The sequence below is a fragment of the Saimiri boliviensis genome, chromosome 12 (assembly GCF_048565385.1).
Source record: "Saimiri boliviensis isolate mSaiBol1 chromosome 12, mSaiBol1.pri, whole genome shotgun sequence".
NCBI classification, from domain to species: domain Eukaryota; kingdom Metazoa; phylum Chordata; class Mammalia; order Primates; family Cebidae; genus Saimiri; species Saimiri boliviensis.
This window is the reverse complement of record NC_133460.1, coordinates 33997377-34016555: the sequence shown is the minus strand read 5'-3', so window position 1 is coordinate 34016555 and position 19179 is coordinate 33997377. Positions and strand designations below refer to the sequence as shown.

The 19179-nt window shown below is 44.7% G+C and overlaps 1 protein-coding gene and 1 non-coding gene across 3 annotated transcripts in view; one reads left to right on the top strand and one right to left on the bottom strand.

Moving 5' to 3' along the window:
- Nucleotides 1-19179, top strand: part of SNX29 (sorting nexin 29) — a 596746-nt gene that overhangs the window by 322450 nt on the left and 255117 nt on the right. The window lies entirely within an intron of this gene.
- On the bottom strand, nucleotides 3001-3127 carry LOC120367494 (small nucleolar RNA ACA64). The gene has a single exon (XR_005581871.1). It is a non-coding gene; the product is annotated as a small nucleolar RNA ACA64 (small nucleolar RNA).

The following is a 19179-nucleotide window of genomic DNA, read 5'->3' as shown; positions in this document are numbered from 1 at the left end:
GTCACCTGACCTCTGTGAGCCTCAAATGTCTGTATCTATGGCCTGGAAATCATCATTTCCAATATGGAGTATGGGGAATTGTATGCATGGCCTGTCCCCACTTATCTGTCAGGTGGGGTGCCTGCTGTAGAGGGGACCCTCTTGTCTCATTTACCTGTTTTGGGGACAGACAGTGTCACTTTCAGTGGAACAGCCCTGAGCCCTGTCATGCATGGGGTCACCGAAAGTCTTGTCTCGTGCCTCCCTGCTCTGATGGGCTGAAAATGTCCCGGCATGCTTACTCAGGGAGAATGAGTCTTCTTGGTTTCTAAAGACTCACCCTGTCTACTCCCAGGCCTGGGAAGTCCAGTTACCCGCCTCCCTCTACTGTCTGTATGCAGGGATCTGGGCAGCTGTGGGCTCGTGTAACCACCATCATGGCTCCCTGCTAGCTGGCTCCGGCTTCCTGCCCTTTGCCTGTGCTCAGCGGGGAGCACAGTTCCTCTCTGGGTAGGTTCATGTACTTTCAGTCACAGCCTAGACCTGCCTGTGTCCCCAGGTAGTCTCCCTGCCTCCTTCCTGGCTTGCTGTTGCTTGGCTGAGGACTAGAGAGAGCTGCCTTGGACCTCTCTGGGCCTTTGTATCCAGGCCTAATGCAGCTGGACGGAGCCGCAGGGAAAAGATGACTGTCCCTTCCCGTATTAGTCTGTTCTCACGCTGCTGATAAAGACATACCCAAGACTGGGTAATTTATTTAAAGAAAAAAAAGTTTAATGGACTCACAGTTTCATGTGGCTGGAGAGGCCTTACAATCATGACAGAAGGTGCAAGGCACGTTTTACATGGCATCAGGCAAAGAGAGAATGAGAACCAAGTGAAAGGGCTTCCTCCCTATAAACCCATCTTTTCTCATGAGACTTACTACCAAGAGAACAGTATGGCGTAAACTGCCCCAAGGATTCAATTATCTCCCACCAGGTTCCTCCCACAACACATGGGAATTATGGAAGCTACAAGTCAAGATGAGATTTGGGTGGGGACACAGCCAAACCATATCACATCCCATGTCCTTGCTTTTTCACTTCTCCTTGTCTCAGGGTTGACTTTCCTAGGATGACTGGCATTGGGGTCACCAGTTCCTTTTAAGGATAGGCACACCCTACCGTGGGGCAGTAAAACTAGCCTCTTGCTTCAGGAGAAGTTTCCAGAATCTCTGAACATTCTTTCTCTTCGTACCAACCCAAGAACTTTTGCTTGCCAAGTTGCCCGCTGATTTCTTAGTTTTGTTTTTCAGAAAACAACTCTCACAACTTCCTTTGTGGCTAATTTTTTCCCAACAGCATCCTGCTTTTTCTGCAGCTTCCGTTGACGAAGGTGCATTTTACCTCTGGAACCCTGTCTCCTTGGGCTTCCTTGTAGTGACTCACAGGTTCCATTTTCAGTACTGAAAACTCAGCTTTGCCAGGGCAAACGCTCAGCAACTCTTTTACAGTGACAAGTACTTAAGAAAAGTTTCAATTCACTGACTTCTCTGGGCTACATAGGCGACTTGCTGCCCCGCTTTGACCTAAGACAATTTCTTTAGCAAAGGATATTGAAATTGGATTCTGTTTCTTCCCCCCCCCCACTCCCTTCAAGTGGATTTAAAAAAAAATCCATTTTTAAGGTAGAGAAGGGAGGTGAGTCTTATAAAAACTTGCTAACTGTATTTTGACAAAGACCAACTTGGGTGCACCGGTGCTTTCATCTCCAGGAGCTCGAGATTAACGTTGCCAAAAGTGAATCTTTTAACTCAGTTCTTCTCCTCAAAATGAAATATATTCTCTGGTAACTACCCAATTCCTACTTTGTAATATGTAGAAAGCATTTTCCCTTTATGAGGAAGACTAGATATTTAAATGCTAAAATTTTTTATCTTCTTGAAAAAATTTTCTTACTTTGGTGGTAAAAAGCTTTTAAAATTAATGGAAAATTCTCCCCTTCCTGTGCTCTGGCTCAGGAGGAGAGTGTGATACCAGTTTTTCTGTAAATATTGTAACAACAGCCTTCCTTGTGTTAAGAGGTTTGAGCTGCTTTGATGGAGTATATTTTAAAGCACAGCGGCAGTCAATTTTGATGAAAAGTGATAAAATTGAATGGATAAAATTGGCTTTCAGCAATTATAATGCTCTCTACCTATAACTTTATGCCCATCGCCCTTAGACATGTGGGGGGAAGAAAGAAATTTCTGGCGTTTTTTTGACACATCAGAATTATAACCTTTTTTTTTTTTGTATAGCATTTCCTATTTCTTGATCATTCCTGGGTCAGCAGACTTTTTTCTATAAAGAGATGAATAGTAAAATCTTTCTGTGTTTGGGCCATGTGGTCCCCTGCCACTGGAGCACTGAAACAGCCCAAGACAATTTGTAAACATGGTTTTGTGCCAGTAAAACTTTATTTACCAAAACAGACAGGGGGCCAGCAGGTAACAGTGTGCCAGTCCCTAATGCAGATACTTCTCCTATTTAACGGTGGTGGTGATGCCGACAGGGATCATTAGAATCAGCTCCTATCTTGAGTGCCTGTCACGGGCCAGGCGGTAGATATATTTACTGTTCATAAACACTTCAATGAAGGGTAAACATGGTTATCGCCACTTAAGAAAGGACTAAAGTGAGGCTCAGCTAGGTCGGGTGACTTGCTCTGTGCCAGGGTTCTCAGCCCCAACACTATTGACATTTTGAGCCATAGAATCCTTTGTCATGGGGGCTGTCCTGTGTGCAGTAGAATGTTTCTTGGCATGCCTGGCTGCTGCCCACTAGAGGCTGGTGGCACCCCCTTTCCCACAACTGTGATAATCACAAATGTCTCCAGATGTGACCAGATGTCTCTGGCATCAGAATCCCTGATGGTTGAGAACCATGCCTCTAGAATATGCCACTTTTTTCCCCCTGTGCAGGGAGAAGACAGGGTTAGGGGTCAGAGGCTAGAGACAGGGGCAGAGCACACCATCAGCCATACTGAGGCGGGGACCATGACACCTGTTGGGACCCAGGTTTCACTGCTGCATATAGGGCAGTCTGTGGTGTGCTGAGGCCCTGGGGGTTCTGAGCGTCAGATCTCACTTGCATGCACAGCCAAGGCAAGAGGGCGATTTTCAACCAATGCTAGTAGGATGTACCATGTCCAAATGTCAAAATCTGGGCTGACAAAACAAAATATTGGTTTGTTTTGTTCTACACAGAAATGACTGCCCCCAAGCCAACGCTCTTTGCCTTCGTGTGTGTGTTCACTGCTGTTCACCTCCGTTTCCCTGGCTTCCTTCCCTTCTCCTGGCCTCTCCTACTGGAAATTTGCTAAGAGAAATCTGAAGTGTCCTCGGCACCCCCTGTAGGGTTATAAAGACCACAGTGTTAAAAAATGGTAACTGCGGGTGGCGACGGATGTGTTCATTTGATTGCAGTCGTCATTATACAGTGTGCACATACTTCAAATCTTCTCTTGGTATACCTCGACTATATTCAATTTTTATTCTTCAGTTGTACCTCTGTAAAGCTGGGAGAACATGTGAGCTGTGGAGTGTCATTGACTGGCTTCCAAGTGTGGCTCTACCTGTGTCTCACATAACATCTGTGGGAAACCTTCCCAACTTTGCTGAACTTCTCTTCTCCCCTCCAGAAAGCGGAATAATAATAGCATTTATGGGCCGGGTGTGGTGCCTCACGCCTGTAGTCCCAGCACTTTAGGAGGCCCAGGCGGGCAGATCACTTAAGGCTGGGAGTTCGAGACCAGCCTGGCCAACTTGGAAGAGGGCTGACTCTACTAAAAATACAAAATAAAGCATCTGTGATCCCAGCTATTTGGGAGCCTAATGCAGGAGAATTGCTTGAACCCAGGAATTGGAGGTTGCAGTGAGCCGTGATTGCGCCACTGCACTCTATCCTGGGTGACAGAATGAGACTCTGTTTCAAAAAGAAAGAAGACATTAGTATTCCTCTTATGGCATAGTTGATGTGGAATGATCAAATCAAAGTAAATGCTCAGTGACTAACTGGTATCATGATGATGAAAGTGACGATAATAATATCGCAGATAATTTCCCTAGACTCCTCATCCCCTGGATGGTTTTCTGCAGGGCTGATATTTATCACCTTTGTCAAGGTTTCATACTTCACAGAATCTTGAACAGGCCTGCACAGATTATGCCTTTTCTTGCCATGAACAAGTCTATGATCATGAGAAAGTTACTAACCTCTCTGAGCCTCAGTTTTCTTATCTGTAAAATGGGAATGGTAATAGTTCCTATCTCCTAGTCTTACTGTGAAGAATAACTTAGTATGTGTCTAACATACTAAGAAGAATTTCTGGCCCTTAGTAAGGGCAATATATATGCATGTTGTATGTTTCTAGATTTTCCTGCCAATAAGAGACAGAAAATATTCTCCTACTTTCTTTTCTAGAATAGACCAGGCATCCTCTCCTGCCTCCTATGGCTGGGAGGACCCTTGCTGTCTTTCACCACCCAAGGATGGTTGGGTGTGGGTGTCCCCAAGGGCCCAGGGGTAATGATGTGGGTATAATGACGGTAGACACAGTTGCTTTCACATGGGGCATGAGTCCTATGTGCCTGGTGGTATTTCCAGTTGTTACCTACATTAACTTCATCATAATGCAATGAGGAACCCAGGGAAACCAAGGCTTTATTTTATTTATCCATTTTCATGATAATGAGTTGGTTCCTTTCTCTCTTTCAGAGAGGACCAATGAGTCATTAGAAAAAAAATAAGGCCGGGTGTGGTGGCTCAGGTCTGTAATCCCAGCACTTAGGGAGGCCGAGGTGGGTGATCTCACTTGAGATCAGGAGTTCGAGACCAGCCTGGCCAACATGGTGAAACCCTGTCTCTACTAAAAATGCAAACATGAGCTGAGTGTTGTGGCGGGTGCCTGTAAGTCCAGCTGCTCAGGAGGCTGAGTCAGGAGAACTGCTGGAATCCAGGAGATGGAGGTTGTAGTGAACCGAGATCATGCTGCTGCACTCCAGCCTGGGTGACTGAGCGAGACGCCATCACACACACACACACAAAAAAAATTGCAAATTTACGTATTTAAACCTATTTGATGTTTTCCAGTTAATCACAGTATTTTTTCTTTATGATATTCAAATTGTCCTATTTCTGCCCATGGGACGGTGTTTAGTTTGATTACTGAGTCCTCAAGAGTTAGTTTTCACCAGCACGCTGGACGTCAAAGCAAAGAAACTAAGGTATTCTAGGCCCTTCTTGTACTTCATGCCCTAGACCTAGAAGCACCTTTTCCTCCCGGTGGTCCTGGTTCCTTGACTTGGAAGAGGTATTTATACAGCATAATCTAGGTGGTGCAGGTGCTCATTGCTGCTGGGTTGGTTGTTGTCTAGGCCTTCAGTGTTCAGCGTTCACAGCTAGAAAATCTTTTTCTTCTTTCCCACCTGCCTCTTCCCTCCCTTCCCCCACCTCATCCTTTGTTTATTAGTAGAATGTATATTATGATCCATACAGGTATTTCTAATTTAAATTTTGAATTATGGGTTTTTTTTTAAAACTTCATTTAATATTTATGTCTTTTTTTCTTATGCTAGAACTCTCTTAATGGCATAAGTAAAATTTCTTTTTTACTTTTTTACTTTTTTTTTTTTTTGTGATGGAGTTTTGCTCTGTCACCCAGACTGGAGTGCAGTGACGTGATCTTGGCTCACTGCAACCTCCGCCTCCCTGGTTCAAGAGATTTTCCTGCCTCAGCCTCCTGAGTAGATGGGACCACAGGTGCACACCACCACGCCTGGCTGATTTTTTTGTATTTTTGGTAGAGACAGGGTTTTACCATGTTGGCCAGGCTGGTCTTGAACTCCTGACCTCAGGTGATCTGCCCACCTCGGCTGCCCAAAGTGCTGGAATTACAGGTGTGAGCCCCTGTACCTGGCTGACGTAAATACAATTTCCTGTGAGGTTTTGCTAATCTGATAGGTGAGTAATGTAATCTCCATGTAGTTTTAATTTGCATTTCTCTGATATGAGTGAAAAGAACTGTTTCTTGCCTCCCTTCTTCCACCTCTTTCTCCCACCAAGGCAGAGTTGATCATGTTTCCCTTCATGTCCCCGTACTGCTTGGAGACAGCGCCCTGATAGCATCAATCCTCAGTGATCAGCTTGGTGGTTTCTCCACCTCGCATCACTGTAGAGTGAGATCTGTGTATTTTACTCTTTTTATCTTCCGTTGTTTGGCATTGTGTTTTGCCTTAGTGTTTATGAACGACTTAATAGTTTTGACACTTTTTCCTTAGATCTGTTAACCTCAATCCCTTTTTAATTCCTGTATAACTGCCTTTCCCCAGCAGAACAGCTAAAAAAAGAATGATGAGAGAGAATAGCAACACAAGAAAAACAAGCTGTTGAGAAAAACCAGATGTGTACTTGTAACCCTGACTGCTCTTTGAGTTCCAGACACACGTTGCTCCAGCTGCCTTCGTGACATCGCCATGGATTGTCTGAAGCAGGGTTTCTCAAACTCAGCCTTAATGATATTTTGGATGGTGTAGTTCTTTGCTGTAGGAGGCTGTCCCACACATTGCAGGGTGTTTAGTGACATCTCCCCACCAGCCTTACCTACTCGTTGCCAGTGATATCTCCCTATCCCAGTTGTGATAACCAAAAATGTCTCTCGACATTCCCTACTCTGCTGTTGGAAGTAAAAATGCCCTCCTTTGAGGGCCAGTGGTTTAAGGGCGTCTCACACTGAATGAGGCCAGCGTAGAACCCAGTTCTTCCTCCTGATTTGCCTGTCCTGTGGTTTTCTCCATCTTTCTAAATGATACCACTTTCTATTCATTTACTTAGTCAAGTTAAACAGCCTGAGTCCTCCTTGATTTCTCTTTCTGTCACTGTGTACATCAAGTCACTCATTGAGTTATATAGTCCCTTCTGAAATATCTCATAAAGCCAGCCATTGTTTTCTATCTGTATTGCATCCACAAGTCTAACCTGCCATTTACTCTTGCTGGGAGTACTACCAGTAGACCCCTTCCAGGACTCTACAAGCTGATTTCAAATCTATCCACACTCTGGTGGGTGCCCATGTCTCCCGCCTCACCTGTCACCATATTCCTTGTTCTACTCTGGAGCCTCGTCTCCCTCCCACTAGGAATGGCCAGGGTCATTCCACCCTCCAGGCCCATGTGTTTCCCATATTCTTTCCCCCCAAATCCTGGCTTGGAGGATGGACTTTGCATGAGATAGGCACTAAGAGACTGTGGCGGGGACATTCTGGTGTTTCTCGGGGAGAACTCTAGTCACGGTTTACCCTGCCCTATGGACAGAGGAAGAAAGATTTTAATCATTCTCAGAGTCGAAGCTGTTTTACAGGTATCATCCTGAATACGCTTGACAGGCACACCGTCACTTTCCTCCTTATCTAACACTGCAGCTGCTGGTCGTCACCGCTTGTACCATGTTTAAACAGTATTGATCCTGAAGGTAAATTTCAATTATATACAAAAGAAAGGTAATGTACTTAGAATCTGGTTCTGTCTCAATTCACAGTGCAGGAAAAGAACCAGTGCCGACAGTCCTTTCTTTATCGAAATCTAGGATATGCATATTACCCATCTAAGACAGAGATGGGAAAACCTCTTTCGTAAAGGGCTGGAGAGTGGTAGTGTTAGGCTTTGTGGGTGGGATGTACGTCTTAACTATTCAACTCTGCCAAAGTGGCGTGGAAACAGCTGAGTATAAGCAAATGGCCGTGGCCATGTTCTGTCAAACTTGATGAAACTGATTTCCAAAAATGAAAATCAGTTTCTACAGTTATAACAGGCACACTGTTGTGTTTTTTGCACGCTGCTATAATTTTCTCTTTATTGTTATTGATTGAGTTCTGTACTGTCTTAGTGGGTTCAGGCTCAGTTTACAAAACACCGTAAACTGAGACGCTTATAAACGACAGAGTTGTATTTCTCACAGTTGTGAAGGCCAAGGTCAAGGCAGATGTGGGGTGGGGTCCACTTAGTGGTTCATAGAGGGGACGTTCTTGCTGCGTTCTTACATCATGGAAAGACAAGGGTCTCTTTGGGGCCTTTTCTGTAAGGGCACAAATCCCATTCGTGAGGGCTCTGCCTCAATGACCTAAGTGCCTCCCAAAAGCCTTGCTCTTCTAACACATTACTTTGGGGGTTAGAATTCAATGTGCTTTTGAGGGAATGAACACACACATTGAGACATAGTTTTTCCTATTCTTTCATTTTTCAAACTTCCTGCTAGATAAGACCTTGTATAAAACACAGTGGAGTGTCTAGGGGCCACATTTTGAGGGTGAATGCATTTTAAAAGAAATGTCACCAGGACACATTTTCTAAAAGCACTTCCAGTTTAAGAGGATCCATCTTGGCTCTTTAGGAGCCTCTGGGCTTGTGTTAGTGAGGAGAAGCCCAAACTCTTCACTGTTCAAAAGTTTTCGAAAGCCAGTTTTCGAGAAATGATATTTATAAACACCTGTGACAGGGTCATGTGATCTGTCAACATGAGACTCTTGTTATTGAATTGAATTAGATAAAAGACCTGAAGAAATGCAGCCTGAACCATCTTGCTGCTCAGAGAATATTCATTTGCAATTTGCCGTGAAGCTGTCAGTCTGTTGCAGGCTGTAGGCTGGTGGCTGATAAAGGTATGGAGTTGGTTCACATAGTTGTTTTTGTTTTTTAAAAAGGTTATAATTAGTGTGACCAGTATTAAAATACAGATTTTTAGCCCCATCCTAGTGAAACACTTGCCCACGAGCACCAGGATAAACACACATAGCCATGTTCATGGCTTCGCTCATGACGGCAAAACATTCCATACAACTTAAATATCCATCAATAAGAGAGGAGATTTTTAAAAAGTATATTACATTTGAGAGGCTGAGGTGGGTGGATTATGAGGTGAAGAGATCGAGACCATCCCGACCAACGTGATGAAACCCTGTCTCTACTAAGAATACAAAAGTTAGCTGGGCATGGTGGCACAGGCCTGTAGTCCCAGATACTCGGGAGGCTGAGGCAGGAGAATTGCCTGAACCAAGGAGGTGGAGGTTGCAGTGAGCCGAGTTTGTGCCACTGCACTCCAACCTGGTGACAGAGTGAGACTCCATCTCAAAAAAAAAAAAAAAAAAAAGTGTGTTATAGCATAGAAATCAACGCAGCAACGAAAATGGATGAACCTCAGCTGTGCACATTAGTTTGGATGGATCTCATGAAAATTATGTGGCTCAAAGACAGCAGGTTACAGCCAGACACATGCATAAGAAGATCAGAAAAATGGAGAATGGAATAGGAGGTAGGTTAAGAATTCACACTTGTAAGCTATACAGAAAGGCAAAGGCATGGTAAACATAAAAAGTAGGGTTGTTCATCTGATCTTTGACAAACCTGACAAAAACAAGCAATGGGGAAAGGATTCCCTGTTTAATAAATGGTGTTGGGAAAACTGGCTAGCCATGTGCCGAAAGCAGAAACAGGACCCCTTCCTGACACCATACACTAAAATTAACTCCAGATTCATTAAAGACTTAAACATCAGACCTAACACCGTAAAAACCCTAGGAGAAAATCTAGGCAAAACCATTCAGGACACAGGTGTAGGCAAGGACTTCATGACCAAAACACCAAAAGCATTGGCAACAAAAGCCAAAATAGACAAATAGGACCTAATCAAACTCCACAACTTCTGCACAGCAAAAGAAACAGTCATTAGAGTGAATCGGCAACCAACAGAATGGGAAAAAATTTTTGCGGTTTACCCATCTGACAAAGGGCTGATATCCAGAATTTACAAAGAACTAAAACAGGTTTACAAGAAAAAAAACAAGCCCATTCAAAAGTGGGCGAAGGATATGAACACTTTACAAAAGAAGACATACATGAGCCCAACAAACATGAAAAAATGCTCATCATCACTGGTCATGAGAGAAATGTAAATCAAAACTACATTGAGATACCATCTCACACCAGTCAGAATGGCAATAATTTAAAAATCCGGAGACAACAGATGCTGGAGAGGATGTGGAGAAATAGGAACACTTTTACACTGCTGGTGGGAGTGTAAATTAGTTCAACCATTGTGGAAGACAGTGTGGCAATTCCTCAAGGACCTAGAAATAGAAATTCCATTTGACCCAGCAATCTCATTACAGGGTATATATCCAAAGGATTTTAAATTGTTCTACTATAAGGACACATACACATGAATGTTCATTGCAGCACTGTTTACAATAGCAAAGACCTGGAACCAACCCAAATGCCCATCGATGATAGACCGGACAGGGAAAATGTGACACATATACACCATGGAATACTATGCAGCCATCAAAAATGATGAGTTCACGTCCTTTGTAGGGACATGGATGAACCTGGAAACTATCATTCTCAGCAAACTGACACAAGAGCAGAAAATCAAACACCGCATGTTCTCACTCATAGGTGGGTGTTAAACAATGAGAACACACGGACACAGGGAGGGGAGCACTACACACTGGGGTCTTTTGGCTGGAAATAGTGGAGGGACAGCGGGGGGTGGGGAGTTGGGGAGAGAGAGCATGTGGAGAAATGCCAGATACAGGTGATGGGGAAGAAGGCAGCAAATCACACTGCCACGAGTGTATCTGTGCAACAGTCTTGCATGTTTTTCACATGTACCCCAAAACCTAAAATGCAATTAAAAAAAAAAAGTAGGGTTGTTGAGGAGACATTGAGCACCACCTGTAGAGGTCTGGCATGCAGACCCTGACACAGTGATGGATGAATGAATGCACTCTCACCGTGTTACAACGATTCAGGTGAATTAGGGATGGCCCTCAGCTGCTTTCAGAGGGCAAAATGTGACCAGTCAACCAAGACTCCTCCTCCACCGTTACATTTACTCAGTCAAGATTTTATAACGGAGGTTCTAAGTTAACACACTTGTGGATAATTGATGTGGTTAAAAGAGTAGTTTTAGGAATGATAAAAGCTGTAGGTTTAGGTTCTGGGCCCAGAGTAAACACATTAACAAGTGATTCCCCTTTGATTGCCCCCTGAGAGGACCGTCCAGCACAAAGTTTACACTAGTAAACCAAGTAGAGGCAAAGGAATGTGGGGTAAACAGATGTAACCTGGGAAAAGCCTCTTACTGTCCCTGTATTCTCCCTAACTTAATGGACTGACTGGCCCCCTTCTGCCTGCCCCAGTAAAACCTTTCAGTCTTCCAAAAGGTTTGAGACTATAATCTATATCTTTCCCTAATATTCTCCATAATGTTTTGCCAGCCACCCCAAGTGAATATCCAAAGATTGTGATCATGGGAGAGGGCTACCATTGGAGAGAGGTTCTCAAAAGTTTGAGAAGATTTTGTACCTTAAGGTGGGCAGGTGGTACACAGTTTATATGTCTTATTATGGTTCCTCATTTCCTGTATGTAGATATGTGTTATTCTCTTGCATGCTTGAAATGTTTTATAATTTTAAAAACTACGTTTCTGGAAGCATTGGACCAATTATTTCCACATAGCAGTGGTTGGCTGGGTGGAGTCACAGCTGAGTCCCTGAGAATGACACACACCTTCTGGTTTGTCACAGTGCTTAGCTGTACTCTCTCTGTCCTATTCCCCTGGCCCAGCCAATCTCACCTATTTTCAGTGGCATTTAAGGTTTGGACCTCTGGCCCTGGGATGTGACGGGATACATCCAGTTGAAAATCGTCATGGTGTTTTCTGTTAACACATTAGTAAAGCAGTTGTTGCTTATTCATATCATGTGTAATAGTGATTTGTACGTGAGTGAAATTTTTCCCAGCCGTAAGTAGCAGGAATGATTCTCTTGACCAAGTACTAAGATCTTTTGGTTGCTGTGAATCCTATCACTAGTGGTTTCTTTTCTTTGTTTGTTTTTTGGGGCCTTGAATTCTACGAAGCTTGGCGGAAATGTGAGCTCATCTTTAGCAAAAGTGGAGACCTTGTGACATCTGGTTTTTGGTTCTAACCTTACAGTTGGCTTCACTTTCTTTCTTTCTTTCTTTTTCTTTTTTTTTTGTTTATTTTGTTTTGTTTGACATGGAGTCTCACTCTGTCTCCAAGGTTGGAGTACAATGCTGAGATCTTGGCTTACTGCAGCCTCATCCTCCCAGGTTCAAGCAATTCTCCTGCCTCAGCTTCCCCAGTAGCTGGGATTATAGGTGCATGCCACCATCCCGGCTAATTTTTAGTAGAGACGGGGTTTTACCACATTAGCCAGGCAGGTCTTGACCTCCTGACCTCAAGTGATCCCTCTGCCTTGACCTCCCAAAGTCCTGGGATTACAGACGTGAGCCACTGCGCCTGGCCAGCTTCCTTTATTTTCTTGCTTCTCCTCCTGTTTTATTTCCTCACTTCACTTAAGAATATTACTCTGTAAGTCACTTGTTTATATAAGTAGCCATAATCTTTTTTTAAAATGAGAGGATGTAAATTATAAACTTTCATTTACCTAGCATGATGGCAGAATATGATTTTGCGAGAACATTCTAGAAAGCTGGGCTTTATCCAAAATGTTTTATTCACAGAGCTGCCTTGATCATCTATTTCAGCTGTGCGTGTTACTAATTTTCCAAGAATGAGAATATAATTAAAATACACTTAATGGTAAAATGCAACTGAACATAATTTGATCTTCGATAATTTAGAAGGCAGTTAAAGAGCGTGCCGTGCCTCAAGGCCATAATTAGGAACATCAATTATCATAGTGTGACACTATAAAAATCTGGTTATTTCAGCTTTCTGATTATTTGAAATCTGTGGGAACTAGAATTTCGAGTCAGTGCATGCATTCTGTGTATATATAGGTCTTTTGAGTCCCTCATGTGAATATTTCATACATGATTTCATAGCTGAGGAATGTGAGAAAGGAGAGGCAGGTGGGTCCCATTGGAAAGAGTTCAGTTCTCCAGACATGTGCCAGCCAGTGCCTGCCATGTGCAGAATGCTGGGAAAAGAGTTTCTGCCTTTTAGTTAAATGTGAAATACAGGAATGTAAGTAGGTATTTTTTGAAAAAGTGGTGAATGTTTGGGCAGCACAGAACAGATCTCTTACCTGAGCTAGAAAGAGGTTGTGAAGCAGTCACTGTGCCAGGAAATAGCACAGCTGTCGGGGAGGCAGCGTGTGAGTGCAGTGGGACGAGGAACCATCTAAGAAGGCCGGAAACAACCTAAGTTGTTTAAGGGGTTCACCTCTCTTTTCATCTTTATCCTCATAGTGATAGAGGAAAAGGTGCTAGAAAAGGTGGAGGAGGAGGAGATGGAGATGGCGGTGGTGGAGGTGTTATTGATGGAGAGGGGGTGATGGTGGCGATGTCAGGGGTGTTATTGACGGAGGTGGAAAGCAGTGGTGGTGGAAGGGGAGATCATGATCAAGGGAAAGGAAGAAGTGTGGTGATAGAAATGATGGAGGCAGAAGTTGTCATGAAGCTGTTAATGATGGAGGAGGACGTGACAGTGGTGGTGGCAGGGGTTTATTGATGGAAGTGATGAAGGGGGAGGAAGAGGTGGTAGTGATGGAGGTGTTATTGATGGACGAGGAGAAGGCGGTGGTAGTGGTAGTAGGGGAGGAAGTGATGGAGGTGATGGTCATGGTGGTGTTTATGATGGTAGTAATGGAGGTGATGGAGGAGGAGATGGTAGTGGGGTGGGGATGTAGGAGGTTGGGAGTTGATGAAGCGGAGGGTGTCAGAGGTGGTGATGCTGGTTTCAGCATTTATTGAGCATTTGTATGCCAGTAACTCTGCTAAGCGCTCTGGATATACTTTCTCATTTAATCCTCATGGTAACCCTACCAAGGGTTATTTTTTATAATTCCTGTTTCATAAATGAGAAAGCTGAGGCATGCAGCAGCTGAATACATTTCTTGGGGAAGTCTCATTCCCTCATCTTCATCAGCTCGTGACTCTGGCATCCCCTCCTTAGAGAGCCCTTCCCAGACTCCCTTCTCCCCTCCTGAACCTCTGTGTCTGTCTCCTTTCTCTGCTTTGCTTATCCATGTTAGTTGTCTTCTCATTTACTGTGTATTTTGCCTGCTGTCATCACTGTCTGTCCCCACTGGAAATTAATTCCATGAGGGCAGGTGTTTTGGCTACTTTTCTTCACTGTCCTCCCAGCACTCTGGTGGCTGATGCCAAGGGAAGAGTCATACCTTGTCAACCCCTGAGCTCCAGCCATTTCTGCTCTGCAGGAAAGTGGGCCGAGTGTAGTCAAAACTTTTCTTTGTTTGTACAAGTCACACATCAGGGTTTTATTTGAAAATAAAATTTAAAATGTTGGCGACTGATTTTAATTTTTAAAACTGAACACTCTGGGCATCAAGCAAAACATGTTTGCTTGCCAAATTCAGCTTTCTGGCCACCTGTCTGCTTTTCTGCGTGGATCTGGGAGAACCACTTGACAAGTGTCAGCAGAGGTGTGACAAGGTTAGACCCGGGTGTTGTGAAGATCCCCCTGGCTGCGGAGTTGTATCAGGACTAGAGCAGGGCCAGGGTAGGGCAGTAATCCCTGCCCAAGGTGACAGGGACCCGAGAACATAGCCTCAAGCCCTAAGCATTTTAGCCCTCAGTGACTGTGACACTGACAGGCCCCTTCACTTTTCTGAGCACACTTGACCATCCTCAGAAGGAGCAGCAGAGCCATAGGCCAGAAGAAAAATCAGTGGTCCTGAGCCTGTCCTCCTGCCTGATATAAAATTTTGCTATTTTGTTCTCCATAGATACATTTTTTAGTATTTCGATATTTCGAAACTTTGCATGGAAATATTATTTATACTCATTACTTAGCTTTTTGCCACCTCCTTAAATTTTGCACCTAGATGCTGGGGCCTCACCCATTCAGACTCTGAAAACTTCTGAGTGGTGCCATTCGTAATTATAATTTTTAATTATGGTACTCTGGGCTTTGAATAGCAAAAGACTGTGTTTCCACTTAGAATTTGGTCAAAGCCCTTGTCCTTTTCTGTACCTCAGGGTGGAGTACCGACGAGCTGTAACCTTTTCAGATGGAAAACAGACATTTAATTCATTTTGCAGTTCGTTGAAATAGAATCTTTGGCTGGAGAATTCGCATATTACAGAGCCTTTGGAATCTTTGTCCTCTTCTGGCCAGGGCTGAGCTTGTAAATGTCTCTGAATGCATGTTTCACTGCCTTTCTAACTACATTCCCTCCAGCGGAAATTGAAGGCAACTTTAGAGTTTAATGATGATTGCTCTGGGTTAGGCCCCTGCTGATGGCAGCGCTCCTGCTGCAGTGGCATGGCCTTTGGGGATAATATTCAATATTGCTTCCCCAGCACTTTAGAAATTCTTCAGAAAAGTTGCTAAGAATCTGACAGCAAAGGATAACCTTGTCAGCCAAGCTGTCCTGTGTAACTCATTGGTGCCCAGCCCCCTAGTTTGGGCAGTCTTTGCCTGTGGGGGAGGTGGGCAGAGTGGCTGCTTTTCAAAGGTTTGCTGTAAGAGAGGGCTTTGGTGATTGCAGGAACACAGCCTCAGGGCTGTCTACACCTGTGTGAGGGAAGTAGAGTCACCCTTTGGAGGGACCTCGATTAGATGCTCAGTACAGGCCTTACAAGGGAGAGGAGTTACCTTAATCAGGCCCCTGTTCTCTGAACCTTCGTCTCCCTCTTAAACAGTTTGTCAACAGGCTATTCTATTTCAGCAGTGGATTTCAGAATGCACTCTGTCAACTATAATGGCTTTGATATAGAAATATTTGTCTTGAAATTCTGTGTACTCTTGACCACACCGGGTCTACATTTTCTCCTCGCTCATAGGGAATGGTGATGCCAACTGCATATTATCACCATTCCAGGACAAATGATTGTACATGCAGGTGCCTGGCCCAGGGAGAGTGTGGGAAAGACGGCGAGTCAGATTGTTAAGCCCACAGAGAGAACTGTGTCCTCCGGTATACAATGAGGAATGCAGTTCCTGTCATTAAATGAGGTGATATCACTAACATCATGGGGACAGTGCCAGATGTGTGAAATTATCAGACATATTTGTGACTGTTGAATGGGGCATGGATGCCTTCATGCAGGGCTGCTCTGGGCACAGTTTCCTACCCACTTTATTCTGAGTCTGGCACAGAGTTGGGAAGTTTTAATAGGTGTCAAACATTTGCCTGTTGAATGCCTAGGCCAAGAAGAGGGGAGAAGTTGTCAGTGGTAGAATGTAGAGACCACGCAGGGTCTTGAATGGTCCTGGATCTGCTGGAGCCTAGAATAGTTTGGAGAATCCGTTTTGAGGCCTGTTCACCTGTACGGTGGTCAAGGCCCAGATGCCCTCCACCAGGCTCAGCCTTGGCTTGTAGGCACCAGTGTAGCTGTGGTGTTCGTTAAAATCGCAAAACACACCTCTGTCAGTCAGCAAAGTGTCGCTTCTCTGAGATTCTCTCATGTTGACCTTTACTTCTCTGCTGACCTTGATCTTCTAAACTCCTGGCCCACCAAGGGAGGGGAGAGAAGAGGTAGGCTTCCTCTGCAATCAGGGTCTGTTTGAGTTGTGTTCAGGACAAACAACCTTTGGTGTTGACAGAGTGCTGTGTTAGTCACTGAGCACATCCCTTATTCTGCCTTCATGGTGCTCAAATGGGGGAGATGCACAGATAGGGGGCTACCTAAGCTCCAGCCTCCCAGGTGTAACAGTGGCCTATAGTCTGCAGCAGCTCGTTGTGCTGAAGGCGGTGCATGGTGTCTGCTCTGAGGGTTTTTCCCAACCAGCAGCAGAGATGGCACCAAGAGTGGTGCCAACACCTGGCAGGCACATACATGCCTGCTGCTCATCTGCCCCCACCAGCTGGCATCTGACGGAATTGCCTGCTCGTGGTGGCTTCTGGGTCCCGCAGCCTCTGCTGTGTATCATTCTGATTGTTCAGTAATGTGCACCTTTCCCCCGTAGGGCCTGGGGTATTGACTGATTTCATCCAGGCTTCCGGTTGCCTGTTATCCCTTTGCCTGGGATCAACCTTCTAATAGCGACCACATGCTGGATTGTTGCTATGGCCTGTCCTCCCTGGAGCCCTCTACAGATTAATCCTCAAATCCCTAATTTCTGGTGGATGCCATCATCACCCCTACTTCATATTTGTTGCCTTGTTCTGTAAATACCTCCTGAGTGTCTGCTGTGTGCTAGTCACTGCTTCAAGTGCCACGGATAAACAGAAAGCAAGACAGAAAAATCTGGACTTCTGAGGTATAAGGCAGCTTGTTGCAACGCCTATGTGATATTCTCTACTGCTGTTTACACATAAATGGTATTTCTAAATGGGTACAAATTAAAGACGAGTCCATCAGTTTCTCAGCTGGAGAGTGTTGACAACATGTACGGATTTATTTATCTAATGAGCACAAGAAACAAGAATGCCATCAAGTCCCGGTGGATGCAAGGGTGGTTATGTAAGCTGTCTGTTACATCAAAAAGTGCAAGAAGCCTGTCGCATGTAGGAAGGAGAGAATGAGTTGGGGCAATGCAGGTCACGACCGGCTGGGGCTCACGGGACAAACATAAACGGTGATGGCAGAGACTATTAAAAAGGAAGCCTTACTTAGAGAGAGGTGATAGAAAGATTGTCTCTCTTTGGGCCATTAGCATTGACAGAAACTGCCCTAAGATTACCCACCAGTGTGTTTGGGAGTTATCTGGGTGTTCTGCAGTTCTGCTCTGGTTTCTGTGTACAGCAAGAGAGCGAAGAGAAGAGTTGGGCTTCCTCTGCAGTCAGGTTCTGTTTGAGTTGCGTTCAGCACCAACAACCTTTGGTGTGGGCAGAGCGCTGTGTCAGCCAGTGACCCATTCCTCATTCTGCCTTCATGGTGCTCAAGTCGGGGAGATGGACAGATATGGACCTACTTAAGCTCCAGCCTCCCAATGTAACAGTAGCCTACAGCCTGCAGGGGCTTGCTGTGCTGAAGGCAGTGCATGGTCTCTGCTCAGATATTTATCCCTGCAGAAGCCCTTCTTCCCTGATCCCCCTACGAGGTAACCTGTCCTCTCCCATCTGTGGCTCTCTCGGCCCCTCTTTGTCTGATTTTTCTTGGTAGCATCCAGCAGAGACATTTATTTGTGTCCTGTCTGGCTTCTCCATTAGCTTGTCCACTCCTTGAGGGCAGAGACTGACTTGTTACACCATGGTGTCCCAGAGCCTACTGTGATACCTCTTGCATAGTAGGTCTTTCCCAAGCATGTGGTGAATGAATGAATGCTCACAGTGATTCTCAGAGGAAGGTGGGTTCTCACTCCTTACTTCAAGTGAATTTGTTCAACACTATTAAATCTCTCCCGCCAGTTAGTATCTGGCTGCAGGTGTTGAGTGTTTTGGAGGAATTGGAAGGGTTTTCCTTAGAAAGGGCAGTGGAGTTGAAGGCGCTGTGTACCCGTCATGCAGTGCCTTTGACCATCCCCTACCCTTGGCCCGAAGTCTGTGTGCATCTTCTCAACTTTGCATTTGAAGTTCCAGCTCAGTGCTAGTTTGTATTTTGTCTTCATACTTCTTGAGCTAAATATGCAGCAGAGTTTAATCAGAAGCAGGATCACCAAGATAAACATACATGTGTGCACACACATGCACTTGCATGCACACATGCGCACACATGCACACACATGCATGCACACACACACATGCACACACAGAATATACACAAGGCATAGTTGGCATATAATGTTTACCACTGCATGAGCTGAAGTTCTCTCGTGTCAGAGATCATCCGTGCAGTGCATTTGGAGAGACTCATTGAAATGCTAATCTTAATACTTGACCCTGAAAAAAGGATGGACCAATGAGGTACTACTCCACCTTCAAAGGCAAGGTTCTCATTCCCTTGCTAGGGTTTTATCCACGAGAAAAGGAAATAGATGTTCACAAAAAGACTTGCGCACAAATGTTAGAGCAACTTTGTGTTAGCCAACAACTATAAAAGGCCAAATCGCCATTGGCAGTGAAGAGATACACAAATCGTGTCAAGGAGGAATGAACCACTGGCTCAGGTAACAGCATGGATGAATCTCAACATAATTATGCCCAGGGAAGAAAAGACCATAGAGAGATTTGCTCTATGATCCTATTTATAGGAAACTCTGGAAAGTGCAAGCTAATCTATAGGGACAGAAAGCAGATTACTGGCTTTTTGGTGACAGGGATGGGAGGGTGGCGTTACCAGGAGTCTGAAGG